The sequence below is a fragment of the Rhodnius prolixus genome, unplaced genomic scaffold (assembly GCF_049639745.1).
Source record: "Rhodnius prolixus isolate KJV_2025 unplaced genomic scaffold, Rpr scaffold_3, whole genome shotgun sequence".
Lineage (NCBI taxonomy): Eukaryota > Metazoa > Arthropoda > Insecta > Hemiptera > Reduviidae > Rhodnius > Rhodnius prolixus.
The window spans coordinates 6098335-6112554 of NW_027411603.1; the positions used below are offsets into that span (position 1 = coordinate 6098335).

A 14220-nucleotide genomic window follows, 5' to 3' on the forward strand; every position below is an offset into this window, starting at 1 on the left:
TTTTGAAATGCATGAAATTGTTGGCCCTAATTTGAGCGTCATAACTTAAGCGTTTTCATTGGAAACATTCCTATTATTAAGTACCCTAAATATATGTTTATATGGTAGCGTCTCTATCGGGTTGCTTTAAACTTCGTATATCCATGAGCTACGTGCAAGTCTTGCAAGACTTTTATTTGTAATATTTTTCAGTGAAAATTAATGTTTATGAATTTTGGCTGAAATGTGATTTAAAACTCGGAAAAAGCGGTTGACCACAAGTTTCTCTTTTTTGATTGGTTAGAACCTTGAGAATTGCAGTAGTGGAATGTCCACTCTAGATTATTTTTGTAAATTTTAAAATAACATATTTACATATTTTAGTGTAATTATTTAAACGAACTTACAAAAACAAGAATGCTTATGTAATGGACAAATTTAAATAAATATTTTAACTTATGTTTTATACTGTTGCAGTATAAATATATTTGATGTAAAGTAACTACATGTAACAAACAACACTGTTGGTTGAACCGAGATGTACAAGAGAGACCACTAATTTAGACGTCATGACGTTTAGAAAAAAAAAAAAAAAAAAAACGATCGTGTTATTTCACGACCAGCTATTTTTCATTGTGAATACTTATTTCACGAGAAAGAAAAGATATTTGTAAAAAAGAGAAGAACAAAAAAAATCCAGATGGAGCTTATGATCGCAAATTGGCCACCTTATTTCTGCATATCAGTTAGGAGAACCACATATCCATAAATGTAAGTATAAATGTTTTTTTTATTGAACAATACTATAATAGGAAATTCAATTTCATATGTATGAAAGTAACGGAAATAATGCATTATGAGAAATATGTGATTTTTTTTTTCGAACCGTTTCTCACGATTGGCCTGCTAAGAAATAATAACTTCCATATTAACCAACCAGAAATATACATTCCTGTGTTTTACTTTCATTTAGATTGTCTCTTATTAGAATCACATCAAATTTGTGATTCGAGTTTGTGAATATCGATTTTTGGGCCTACGATCTATGTAAAAGTTATTTTAGGAAATCGATGGTAGAAAACTTTCTTAAAAAGTTCAAATTTGATTCGTTTGAAGTGCTGACAGCAAGTTTTGAGTAAAATACTGTGGAATGTGCCACAGTACTGAGAGAGGATTTCTCTGTGTTTTTTTATTTATTCGATAATTGCTCCTATGGTTTTCTTGTAACATAGTACACACTCTTAGCTCTTTGGTCGCTCTTAAGGGTACGTTTACAACGGAGTTGTGAGTATAGATGATAGCAGAGATGATAACTGATAGAGTAAAATATAAGCGCTGATTAGTGTGCACAACGGAGCTGTGATACATGCAACATGTCGAGTAGTGAAGAAGAGTTTTTATGTTCAGCTGCAACGAAATGGTATATTTTATAGAAAAAACGCTTTAGAAAATATGTACATCCCATAAATAAAAAACGAAGTACTTTGGGTGAATTTCACTATTTATATAAGGAACTTAGAAATTATCCGGATCGTTTTTTTGAATATGTGAGGATGATATTCGATGATATTTTAGAAAAAATAAGGTCAAAATTAAGAAAACATTGGAAAAATTGTCATGGAAATCCTATAACCATAGAAGAAAAACTAGTGATTACTCTGGTAAGTAATGGTTTTATTGAGAAAAAACAAATAAATACACATAAAAATAAATGTAAGCACGATTTAAAAAACAAAATATTGTTTAAAAGTAAATAATAAAATAATAATTTTTCTACGATCATTTTGAAGCTCCGATACTGGAGTTCAGCTAGCAGAAAAATGAAAAATTTAATTCTATCATCTATGCTCGTTTATACCAGCGCGTATGAGTCACTAGTCGCAGCTTCGTTGTGCACGCTCACATTTGAATGTTTGTGTTTTTCTTTAAGCGCTGATGCCTCACTGCTACCATCTCCGCTATCATCTATGCCCACAGCTCCGTTGTAAACGTACCCTTAGAAAACCGCTCACCGTACCTTCAAAAAGTCGAGTTTTGAAAAGGCAAACAAAGATTTTAGGTCGGTTTCGGATTACTGGCGCCAAACTTTCGCCTCGTTTTCGGACACCTGCAAAAAGATAGTTTTTTACCTCCCTGGTTAGAGTTCCTACACAAAGGTTCTGCAGTTAGTCACAACATAGGCTTACATAGGTAATTGCTTTCTCTTGAAACAAATATCTGTTATCTTCTGTAATAGTTCTTTCAAGACAAGTGCATGAAGTGCACTTTGAAATGGATTAGTTCTTAAGATTAAGGTTGCTACTGATTTACGTTTCTGTTTACCAAGTTTACCATCCAGGGTTTTCTTTGAGCTTAGCATTGAGCTTTATTTATGTACTTAGAGGGAGACTATCCTTGCAAAAGGGAAAAGACTAATTTAAATTGATAAATCGATATTAACAAAATTATAATCTTCATTAAAATTTTATCTACATTAGTTTTTCCAAATAAGGAGCTTATGAGCTCATTACTTAAGAAGCAAAATGAGATCTTTTTTTTTGTAATAACTGCTTATCTCGTAAGTAAAGGTGAGTTAGTTATTAAAAGTATCTAAACACCCTGGGATTACAAATAAAAAATAAAACACACCAGTGCACCAATTAACTCTGCACTAAAAAAAAAACATGCTTGTGTGGGTGTAAAATTTTCTATTAAACTAAATCATTAAAATAAAATTGTAGGTCAAATATTATGAGACAATATTTAATGAATATTAATAGCTTCCGCTTAAAAATTCAATATTATTAAGTCTGATCAAGGTGAAACATAATTATTATATTTCTACACCTTAAAAATTATTTTAAAAAATAAAATAAAGAATTTTCTGGTTACGGGTTTTTGGTTATAATTTTACATGGTTTGTAATGTTTTTCTGGAACACAAATTACTTAGCAAATTTTTACTTAATTTTATCAATTTAAGTTCGTTGTATTCTTTCAGAATATGGGGATGCAAACAGTTGGACTTAGTTTTCTTTTGAGGGGGGTAAAAAGAAGGAACCGAAACGTTCTTTCTACCATCTTTTAAGGGTGCGTTCCACTAAGCGCTCACAACGATTGAATTGTACCCTCAGCCGTTCCACTTGACGACCGCGGTCGTTGTGGTCGTGGCGAAAACATCACTAATGACGTCGTTATTTTCGCTCACGCGTAGCTCACAAGGCCCCATCTTAAGAGCTGGGTCGAAGTGAGCGTTCAGAAGGTTGGCGCAATTTTTCAAAGCAAAGATGGCGACCGAAAAAATTATATCAGGTAAATGAAAGTATTATCTCATGTAAATAATTGAATGTGTTTCTCGAAAGTCTAAAAAAATTATAAAGTGAAAAATTACTTCTCCCTTTACATACTAAATCACTCAATTACACTTTGATAGTTAATAATACGTGGCCTAAGTTTTCGCTTTTCACTATTGCGATTTTGTAAAATTGCATTCCACTTTTCATCGTAACTAGATGAAGAACTTCCTAAAGATTATTACGTTGCGTTAATAAATATCCTTACTGTTGTCACAAAAGACATTTTAATTTTATTTAAACGTAAATTTTATAAATACTCCACGAAAATGTAATATAAAAATTGAATTATATATATTTTTTTAATATAAGTCAACTTTACCAATAATTAATAAAGTTTATTATAACTGCGTATAAACGGGGTTAAAATTAAAAGACAACCTCTTCAAGCTTCTGACTATTTTCGAGGTTGCCATTTGTATTGTTTACATGAACGGTTAAAACGCCCCATAGTCCATTCCACTTCAGTTTTCGATTTTAACGCTCGCAAGCAAGTGGAACACAGGCAAAACCGCGGTCGTGAGCGTGGTTGTTGTGAACGTAAGTGGTTTTATTTAATAGCATATTTTGCAGTTTCGGGTCGCTCCGAAAGATTGTATATAACTGTTCTTATAAAACCCTGGCTTCTAGTAAGAAACATTTACATTGTCCATCCTATGAGTAATTAGAGATGTGGAATTACACGAAATGATCTTTTAAAGCTATGTTATAATGAAATAAAGATAGCTTCCTTTCTTTTTCTTTTTTTTATTTTGTTAAGAAGATTGCTAAGACGAATGTAGACGCTCCAAATGTGGAGTACATTACAGTTTTTCTTTTTTTCATTTTACCTAGCGCACACTCGGCCACATAATAGTGAAAAAGTGTTGCGCTAAGTGAGTGTACTTCTTACCTAGCGCACACTCGGCCACATAATAGTGAAAAAGTGTTGCGCTAAGTGAGTGTACTTCCTAGTACGGTTTAGATAAACGGTCGTGCTATACCAGATTAACTTGTTACTAGATATATGACACTTGTCATATCAGTCACCACAAGAGAGAGAGAGAGAGTGAGTGAAAGAGAGTAAAAAAAATTCCTGTTCTATTACCTTGCCCTGTACTATTTTATAGAACAGGTGTACCAACTGAATACCTTGCATTATACTGTGGCTTCTGGTTAGTTCACAATCATCTTTGTACAAAAAAGTTTGTTTCCATTTTTTTTTTTCTGGTTTCCCTTTAATAGTTGTACAATTGTTACATTTAAAACAGATTATCATGTCGTGAACAGCGAATTAACTTTATCTTCTTTACATGTGTTTCTATAAGGGCTACATAACCTGGTCTGGTACGTGCTGAATAGAAACCTCTCTTCACACTGTTATTACCTCTATATCAGTGAAGATGCCTAACTCTTTCTGTTTCTGTTTTTAGCTAGGATATCAAATAAAGTGCATTCCATTACTTTATAATTAAAAAAAACTTCTACTCTACGGGTATTCTAGTCGACTCATCATCATAAACTTCTTTAAAGTTTCGTCAGACAGCCGAAGCAACACTAGAATTCTTTTTTGAAACCTCATTTATATCTGTTCAATACATATTTATGAACTAAACAAGAAATGTGTGCAATAAAAAATATATATAATAATGGTGCAAAATTTAAATGCTAGTCGGTTTCTAACTTCTTTTTTTTGCTAATTCTGATTAAAAAAATAATTCGAAATTTTACCCTAACTTTAAAATCATGAAATACGTAGGTGTAACAAACTTTTTTGCGGTTACCAAAAGAGTTTACCTAATTTTTTTTATTCCTAGTGCTTTTAAAAAATATAAGCATCCGTATCTATGTTGGGGTCTTCTGTAATTGTAGTTAACTAGGGAAAAGTTGGCTTAAGAACTTGGATAAGTGGTAAACCGAAGTTTCATGTCGAAGCTTGTAAGCAAGGTAAGAGAGATGATCAAAATTTAAATCTTCCATTACTAACAACGTTCGGCGTGACGATTGCACTGTTGTGTGGTGTTGTTAAAAAAGTGTACTACAGAGTTTGGAGGTAATCAGAAGCAGTTCAAAATTCGAAAGAATACTTTTTTGAATCGATTAAAAAAAAAAAAAATCGAGCATGGCTTAAAAGATTTTCTAATTGAAAGATTGCAACTTGGTTTTGTGCAAATGGAAGTAATCAAAAACTCGACTTGTCCTCTGGACTACAAGTTTACCAAAGACATTGCTGGTTGCTTGAGCCTTGAATTACAGGACATTATCAGGGACGTTTCAAACTCATTTGACGTTTAACACCACCGTTGCAAGTAAATTCCTTCTTATTTAAAAAGTAGTTCTGACGAGTTATTTCTGTTCTAATACAGGTTTAATTTTAGTGGCAATTCATTCTGAATATCAATATGCCAAATAGAGTGTAAATAAAAGTGAGCATTCACACGATTTTTTTTTTTTTCTTCATACATTTAATCGTAAAATATGCAAAGCAACTTTATGGTTTTAAGGTTTAAAATATTTCGCTGACTGCTTCAGGAATTCTGACACTTATTTTTTCTATAAACATCGTTATAGATTCCAACCTGGATAAATTACACATAATAATAATAATAATGAGACAAGCAATATTAAAAAGGAGTTGTACTTCTTGCATTCAGCAAGATGTTATGTAGATTTCAAGTTTTCAAACATCCTGAGTATAAGAAAGGTAAGCTAATTTTTGAATTACGTTAGTTAACTGTTTTCATTATTTCTAAGACATTTTTAAATCTTTGAATGTAAACTTTGAACAATTAATCGACTTTCTCTCTAGGAGTCCCCAAGACTATCCTCATTTCTATAATTTGTAAAACAAAGAAGCTTTAAATGTGAAACAATGAAGCAAAAATAGTTAAAGAAATAAAAGAATAGAAATTTTTAGGCAACTTATTTAATATGGTAAACCCACTACGAAAGTATGGTGGAAGGCGGCGGATACCTAACATATTTCGTTATAAACATTTATATTTCGTTATAAAATCCAAGTCCTAAATTGGAAATTGAACCTAGTACTATTTTATTTTTTACTACATACCATCCATCAATTTGCGATGCGCATCTCTTTACACATTCGGCTATAGTAGCTCTTAAAATGTATAAGGAGTAAAATAAATTAAAAATCATTTTTGCCAAGACGGATAAAAAAACCTGAGCACTCAGATTCATTCTTCAACTATTTTACTTCCTCTTACTATATAGAGGATGTAAAGCAAATATGTCAAATTATTTATTTCTAATTTCTATTGGAAAAGTTGTATGTGAACCAAGTATAATAATAATTTATTTGTGTAAACATTAGTTTTTACAAATACGAGTAAGATCAGTACAAAATATGTGAACCAAGTATCTCAAAAACTAAAGATTGCAAGAAGCTGAAAACTTTATATTTAGATTGGACCTTACTAGAGGACCTATTTGCAATTTAGTGATCATAATCTAGTAATGAAAGTACTAGTTAAAGGAGTGAATCACTGTTGAGATTTGAGATTTTGATGTTTATGAGATTTTCTCAAAATATATGTACAACGATTTTCTTTAAACTAAACACACACATTTAGGATAATCTACTTTTTTTTTTTTTTGTAACTTTTCTCTAGGAAAATTCTATTGAGGATACTTCTGAGAGAGAGACGCGGGTGGGTTGGCTTTCCTTTGAAGGACCATTTGGACTTACGTTTTTCTTTTGTGTCCTGCATAATATAAAGGAGAATTAATTGTGTTGCTAAAATTTCAAATTTGACGATAAGACACATACAGAAGTTCTTCTTTACTGAATTCATAAATAGATTTTTAAGATTTTCTTAGAAATGGCTCCTATTATCTTTAAAAATTCGACTCTAGAGTTATTTTTTTATAAATTTTTCTATGACTATTCGATTAAATAGGTTCTTGTGAGGGAGGTTGGTGGCTGTTCTTATTCCTAAAGTGCTATTTGAGAATAATGTACGACTGTGCGTGTTTTTCTTATTTTAAAGGTTTAAATACCAAGTTCATAGAGAATTCACAAAACTACCAGGAACACCACCATTGCTCAATAGGTTTTTCTTAAGGCTTTTTTTTTTTCGAAAATGTCTTCTAAATTTCTCTAAGCATCGTATTTTTATCAGTAGTATTTATTTTAATGATTTTTGTAGCGGAAAATCGTTGTGTTTTCAAATGTTCCCGTAAATTAAAAACTCCAAAATAATAAAGAGAAAGTCGTATACGTTTTCACACTAGGTTTTTTAAAAAATGAAATCGGAACCAGTAATTTATTTTCCTACATAACATGTTTATTTCATTTTGATAACAGAAAAATGTCAAGTATCCACAAAAGAATTACATTTTATGAACGTTTCCTAGCGGAAAAAAATCTCAGAACGAAATTAATTTTACACACTCTTCATATTTCTCAGAAAAAAGTGTGGCTTCCATTCTTCACATATTGAATGTGTTCGTTTTATGAATAATGGTTTTCTAACTGGACATTTCTTGGAAATGATTGTATAATGCATTTTTGTATCGTGAGTATTGAAAGAAATATTTTCTATTTGTTAAAAAAAAAGCAGAAATCTTGATTCAAAAATAGAGTAAAAATTTGCTTTAGACATTTTATTCCCATTTATTTATTGTTTTTTAAGTAATTCAATTGTTATATTTATATATTTTTGTAGAACTTACCGTCTAATCTAGTTGTAGAAAGGAAGTGTGGTTTTGAATTTCAATTATCTATCTAGGAGACGCCAGCCAATTGTAACAATGGAATCGTGTGTCTATTTTACTGTTAGTAATCTTCTCAATGGTTGAGAGGCCTAGAGCTACATTTTGAATTATACATAGATACTCTTTAATAGCTATTGCTCACTTCTGAATTTACAAGTAAATTTTCTTAACTAATTCACATTGAAACTACCAAAAACAAATTTAAATTCGTTCACCAAGATGCTGAAAGAAACGCAAGAATTTGCTTTCTCGTTGTCTTTTTTTTGGCTTCTATTATTTATTTATTTAATTTTTTTTTTTGTAAATTATTATTTTGTAAGTTTCTTATATTTATTTTGAAAATACAGAAACTGTTTTATGTTTTGATAATTATCAATCTTTTGGTTTCTTCTTCAAGTCGCTTTGCATCTTCCAATCTTTTCCTCGAGCATAAAAAAACGAGGAGATTCGTTCCTTATATTATCTCAATCCTCTCACAAGAACAATTTGTTTCAAATTATCCTATAATATATGGAGATGTGCTCCGTGAAGATTTCTTTTCATCTTAATTTTTTTAATTTCATTTATGTTTCAGACCTATTCGTAAAAATCAGGAGTAACAAGAAGAAACATTTTGCAGCCTACTGATTAATTCAGAATTGTTCATATATTTACATAATTATTGGTACAGAATTACAAAAATAAAATATTCCTTAGACATTCAGTTTTTATTATGCAAGCTGTCATTGATCTTGGAAGGTACTTTGTTTTATAAAAATAAGGGGTACGGGTAAGGGATTGGAAAAGTAAATTTTAATTCAAAATTCAGTTTAAAGCCGATTGAGATTAATACGATCTTTAGTATAAGATACAGTGTGGGGATTATAAGTAGATAAAGTTGCCAGAGACGCAGAATAAGATAGTATACTTAATTTTAATGCTCAAGTAATGAATTCTGACAAAAAAAAAACTATTGAGCTGCAAATAGAAAAGAGCCACCACTATATTCCAAAGAAATCTAGATAATTGGTTTTGTGCATTTATTTTGTTCTGACATTTAGTTCTTTGGCACCAAGTGAAAAAAAAGAAGAAAAAAAGCTATCCAGAATTACTGGAGATGACTTGGACACAGTGGGCTACACAATGTCCGTTCGAGGTGTTGTATATAAAATTTACCGCATGCTCAGTCATGCGTGATGAGTTCGTGTACCATACACTGGCTAAACTCACTGCCTACCATCTTATAGAATTAGTTTGTAGTAAAAAAAAAAAACAATAGAAGTCTTAAAAGATTTTATGCGGAAGAATAAGAAACAATTACTTAATAGTTTCTCGTATAATTACAACAGATTATTCGCTTTTGGTTTTTATTTTAACTAACTACTTGTACAGTGAAGAATAACATAATTTAAACATGTTCGGTATAAAATATCTGAATAGAAATACCGGTTCATTGAGTCAGTAAACCGTTTCGTGTATAAAACTTAATATTTCATTTGGGATACATTCGTATGTTAGCCAAGAAAATATCTCAACCGATAGAATCGCTTTACTCTAGGTTTTTTTAAATTCATAACATTCACTAACCAGTCAGTGGAAGGCGAAAAAAGTTTATGATTATCCCATTCGCCAAAGATTATTGCAGTATTACGCCAAGCTCGGAGGCTATACGCGGCGGATCTAGACCTCTTAAAAAGCTAGTACAGACTTGAATAAACATTCCACACGGGACTCCGATAAAATCTAAACTTTAGACCAACTTTTAGGTAAGATAGTTATGTCTAAAATGTAGTCACTGGATGGATTCATATTTCTCTAATAGATGTAGTGAAAAGTTAGGCCGTTTAATCTTGCCTTAGAGCTGTATTTCTTGTGTAAAGTGTGTACGATCACCTTAATATAATATAATAATGGAAATCTTTTATTTTTTCATACAGTTTCGAGGATGGGCTTGACCTCTAAAATCCCTTTTTAATGAATGAGCCCAGGTTAACAGTGAGTAATAATTCGAAGTTTAAAAGAAAATTTATGTTTTAAGTAAGTCATATAAGTAATTAACATCTTATTTCTTTTTAGTGAGACAATTTGGAGCAACGTTTTATTGAAATGTAAAATTGAAATAAATTTTCTTTAAATTAATAAAAAAATAAAAAAGAATCGTTTCTAGAAAAGGTAATTTTTATACTACAGCCAATTATCTTGGTTTATATATATATATATTTCATATTTCTGTCGGTATCCAGTATAATCATAATATAACGCAAACTTTAAAACCTATAATAGATGTTATCTAGAAAATTAAAATTACTTCCAAAAGGTCATCATGTCAGCATATTGAACGTTTTCAATTTGTTGGTATTTTTCTTCTTCTTCTATTTCTGTTTTTTCTCTTTTCTTCTTCTTCTTCTTCTTCTTCTTGCTTTCAGTTAAACGATTTTAATCCTACTGGTAAATTGACTAACTTCTGGGCAATCAGTTGTTACGTACACTCAGTAAAGCGCTTAGTTCCAAATTCAGTATTGCTGGTGAAAACTCAAATTCGAAAGTATCGGCACGATTGCTATACTTCCTTTTGCAAGGAATAAGATGAAATAAAAATTAGCTTATGTTTTTCTTCTTTCTGAAGTGCAACATAATGGTTGCTTTGAATACTGCGACTAATGGCGGCTGTACGTGTAGTAATCATCGCTAACCAAACCTAAAAGATTTAAGCTAAATGCCGATGCCGAGATCCATTAGCAGAAGTTTAACCGGTATTTATTCTCTTTGAACTTAGAATGTCAAATATCCACTTAAAAAAAAAAAGTATCGCCTTCTTTTTTCCTCTAGAAAAATTAATTCCGAAGGAGTTTTGAAGTGGCTGTAAGGTATGTTTACATTAATAAGTTTCACTAAATTTATAGATTTTCCTTTATCACTCCCGGAGGCTAATTCGTCAGCCACTTTGTGTTTTTAGTGGAGATTAAGAAGAGAAGTGCTATTGTAAACTCAAATCAAGTTCATTCACGTGTAGAAAACTGTTTACATTAGACATGCCTAGCATGATTTGACCTTTATCTTTGTGCATTGTACTTTTTCGTTGGATATAAATAATAATATCTCGAAGACATTTTATGAACATTGCATTGAGGGGGCCCTTGGATTCTCTTCTATCATAGATGCGCGCATCACCTCGGACGCTCTGGACTGACAGAGGCCCATTCCACGCGTCAAGCATCGAAGTACACTTTATTAAGTAAAAATCTTAATTGAATGCTCATCTAACTTCTCTTAGTGCCTTATATTATAATGATTGTAGTAAATATTTATTGTTACTCTTTGTTTTTACCAGAAATTTGGGTACGTTTTTGAAATAAACACTTTAGGAAATTATTCCCAACATAATTTCAAACATACAGCAAAAGAAATTAATACGTACGACAAAACAACCAACTAATTTAAAAATAAGCTATTTCTCTTTTAAATATTTTAATTCAAGGGAATAATTGATAAAATAGATCATACGTTCAACTTTTCCAGGCTATCAAAAATTAGATTGGGCAAGACAATAACTGTTGTCTTTAGAACTTTTAATTAAAAGTTTTCGTTTAAAAATAATTTTTTGATAGGGATTTTAGAGTTTACAGTACAAAGCAACACATTAAGTGCCACTTTAGAATAAGGTACTATACAGTAATCAAGTAATATTTAAAACATACTAGAATTACAAATTTGAAGGAAATATGTAATTTAATCGGAATATAAACCTTACAGAGTAGATTTCGTAAGTTATTTTTTGTTTTCCGCAATTGGCTACATTGGCATTAATTTGTTTATGTAATGATCAGTTTTTATTTGAAGATTTTACAGTGCACTGTATTTTCCTTAGTTTTGGAGGATTTGTATTTACATATACAGGGTGTCCCAAGCTATATGGATAACGACTTTTTCTCGGAAACTAAGGTAGCTAGAAAAAAACTAAAAAATACGTGTTCCCTTAGTTTTTTTGTTAGGAATCCAAATTTACTTGGTTTTTTTTTTTTTCGGTGCTTCCAGGAGCGAGATACAGGCACAAACTTCATTTTTTCAAATGGGAAGGTGCGGTTTTTATTTCAGAAATAGATTCCTCTATTTTTTTTTGAAGAAAAATTAACTTGAACGTTTTTTTTCTGTGAGCGATATTTTAGAAGTTCTGAATGAAAACATGATTCTTATAATAAACGTCAAAATGATAATATTTTAACGGTTTTTTGATTAAATAAGAAGAAAAGTACTATTTTATTATAAATTTTACTACTCATTAATATTACAGATCATGCTCGAACTGGCCTCCACCATTACAGATGCATAGACATGCTCTTTCCTGCCAAAGAAATAGATTCGAATTTAACCGAGTTACTGGCATCTATTATTCTCTGCTTTAGTTCATCTACAGATGCAATCCCGGCTTGATTCTGATGCACCTAGATTTAGAAATGCTTTTAGATAAGCAGAAATAAGGAAAGAAAGAAAAAAGTTACGAATAATCACCTTGTTTTTCAGGTATCCCCAAAGGAAATAGTCCATAGGTGTCAAATCCGGTGAACGAGGTGGCCACTGAATCGCCCCCCCGTGTCGATATAACACGCCCATCAAATTGCCTATCGAGATATCTCTTTACATGCCTGATGGTGTTACATCGACACGGGGGGCGATTCAGTGGCCACCTCTCTCATCGGATTTGACTCCTATGGACTATTTCCTTTGGGGATACCTGAAAAACAAGATTATTCATAACTTTTTTCTTTCTTTCCTTATTTCTGCTTACCTAAAAGCATTTCTAAATCTAGGTGTATCAGAATCAAGCCGGGATGGCATCTGTAGATGAACTAAAGCAGAGAATAATAGATGCCAGTAACTCGGTTAAATTCGAATCTATTTCATTGGCAGGAAAGAGCATGTCTATGCATCTGTAATGGTGGAGGCCAGTTCGAGCATGATCTGCAATATTAATGAGTAGTAAAATTTATAATAAAATAGAACTTTTCTTCTTATTCCATCAAAAAACCGTTATAATATTATCATTTTGACATTTCTTATAAGAATCATGTTTTCATTCATAACTTCTAAAATATCGCTCACAGAAAAAAACGTTCAAGTAAATTTGTCTTTAAAAAAATAGAGGAATCTATTTCTGAAATAAAAACCGCACCTTCCCATTTGAAAAATGCAGTTGGTGCCTATATCTCGCTTCTGGAAGCACCGAAAAAAAAATACCAAGTAAATTTGGATTCCTAACAAAAAACTAAGGGAACACGTATTTTTTAGTTTTTTTCTAGCTACCTTAGTTTCCGAGAAAAAGTCGTTATCCATATAGCTTGGGACACCCTGTATGTACACATATAACAAAAATATACATATGTACTTCCGAATTTGAGTATGATGCAGTTAGGTAGAAGATAGTGTAACCATTAGGGTATTTTAACCTACTAGGGTTTTTTTTTATCTCATGCAAATCTCCAACTGATATGAATAACTTACATTCATTTAAATTCTATATTAGGGGGAGTTATTTTGTAGAATGATACAATTCAAGTGTAATCATTGGAGTTCATAGAAGATCGTGTAAGTATTGACACAAGATTTTTTCGTAAAATTAGTGTGTTCTATGTTAAATATATTTCGCCGACTGAACACAGGATTCTGATGTTATCTAGTTTATTACTTTTTTTAATTAAAAAATATTTGTTTCTTTACTAAGAAAGAACTATTTTAGCTATGCCAAGAACAACCTTTTTATAAGAACAGAGTGTAATTTTAAAATCTTAAAAAAATAAGATGCGAGCGTGCAGTATATGTACTTGAAACTATATAGTATATATCTATATGATTAAAGCCATCAGTCCTGTAGATTAATGGTAGGTAGAGAGGTTATCTTCAAGAAGGTTTTTCTAACTAGAAACTTGCTTGTACTGTTCATCATCGTATGATGAAAGGAGAAGTAGACGAAGAGATCATGTGAGGATAGTTATATAGTAATGTTATACATTGCAATAGATGGGTTTGTAATCAACGACGTAAGTACATAAAAGCATATCGGTTTGTTAGAAAAATATATAAATAATACATTCTGTTGCACAGTATTTTCACCATAGTTTTTTTTTGTTAAATAACAATAATAAAATAAAGTTAAGGCAGACTAGTTAATTAATACTCAGAATGTTGTAAGTATCTTACATTAGATTTTATAACTGTTA

General features: G+C 31.1%; 2 protein-coding genes across 4 annotated transcripts in view; one reads left to right on the forward strand and one right to left on the reverse strand.

The window, feature by feature from the left end:
- The window catches only part of LOC141453747 (uncharacterized), a 46473-nt gene that overhangs the window by 25945 nt on the left and 6308 nt on the right, over positions 1–14220 (reverse strand). The gene's annotated exons all lie outside the window — the stretch shown is intronic.
- LOC141453751 (uncharacterized) overlaps positions 1–14220 on the forward strand; it is a 64591-nt gene that overhangs the window by 23125 nt on the left and 27246 nt on the right. For all 3 annotated transcript variants that reach the window (XR_012458162.1, XR_012458163.1, XM_074127323.1), the window contains exons 9-14: positions 457–750; positions 2959–3269; positions 5861–5993; positions 8601–8764; positions 9943–10000; positions 10082–10177. The gene's annotated coding sequence lies outside the window, so the exon portion shown is untranslated. The remainder of the gene's footprint in view (positions 1–456; positions 751–2958; positions 3270–5860; positions 5994–8600; positions 8765–9942; positions 10001–10081; positions 10178–14220) is intronic.